Source organism: Penaeus monodon, chromosome 21, assembly GCF_015228065.2.
Source record: "Penaeus monodon isolate SGIC_2016 chromosome 21, NSTDA_Pmon_1, whole genome shotgun sequence".
Classification (NCBI taxonomy): domain Eukaryota; kingdom Metazoa; phylum Arthropoda; class Malacostraca; order Decapoda; family Penaeidae; genus Penaeus; species Penaeus monodon.
Genome location: NC_051406.1, coordinates 20,854,326 through 20,855,144, shown reverse-complemented (window position 1 = coordinate 20,855,144; position 819 = coordinate 20,854,326). Strand labels below are relative to the sequence as shown.

The 819-nt window shown below is 42.5% G+C and overlaps 1 protein-coding gene across 2 annotated transcripts in view; it reads left to right on the top strand.

The window, feature by feature from the left end:
* The first annotated feature begins 161 nt into the window (after positions 1–161).
* The window catches only part of LOC119586332 (polyadenylate-binding protein 2-B-like), a 22,761-nt gene continuing 22,103 nt past the window's right edge, over positions 162–819 (top strand). The window contains exon 1 of one of the 2 annotated variants that reach the window (XM_037935046.1): positions 162–293. The gene's annotated coding sequence lies outside the window, so the exon portion shown is untranslated. Of the gene's footprint in view, positions 294–412; positions 568–819 lie in introns of those variants that run through there. The other variant, XM_037935047.1, reaches the window with a different exon arrangement.

Genomic DNA, 819 nt, shown 5'->3' with positions numbered 1-819 from the left:
GAGGTAAGACGGTGGGGAATGCTCCCCCCCACCATCATCCCGAAGAAATTCAATCATTTACTGAAAATCATGACAATGCGCATTTAGAATTCGACACACATAATGTCACCAATTATAGAAAATACTTCATAAAAACAAAAGTAATGATCGCAAGACAAATGAACACAGAAACTATAAATATTTTAATCAGCAGCAAATGCTCCCGGTGGCGTTAGTAAACAAACACAAATCCCAGAGAGCTGCTCCGCTGCACAAATATATCTCCATATATCTTTGACATCCGTACTCTGACGGTAAGTATTTGTATGGATGAACAACCTCAGGCTCACACTTTGCACTTTTCCACCTCGTAAGTTCCAGGCACGAGGTGGATAGACGAAAAAAATCTGTTTTATTTATAGTTTTCCCTCGGAAGTCAAGCTACGGACGAGTGGGTCAAATCGCGTGAGGATGCCGCATACGTCAGTCGGCTCGGCAGAAAAACTTTATTTTTCCTTCTAACTTGCGTTTTTTAATCATCTTGGCCTTCTGATTGACCCATTTGTTCGCTTTCGGTGACTTGTACAGGTAGGTGCTGCATATATGTGGTTGCGGAAAGGTCTTGTGGTTATAAAGGGGTTCTTTGGGGGGTTCGAGTCATGGGCGTGTGGGGAAGCGAACAGCCCCCTGTAGTTACTCGGATTTTATTCTGATATTTGACGTTTCGTTGCTGCATTCTTCTCAGCTTGTGGTTAGCGGGAGTAGTGGTTGTCTATTGATTTTGGAATTTCGAATTCGTTGACGAAGAGTGTTATAGGATTGTTTGTGATAATTGCGAAG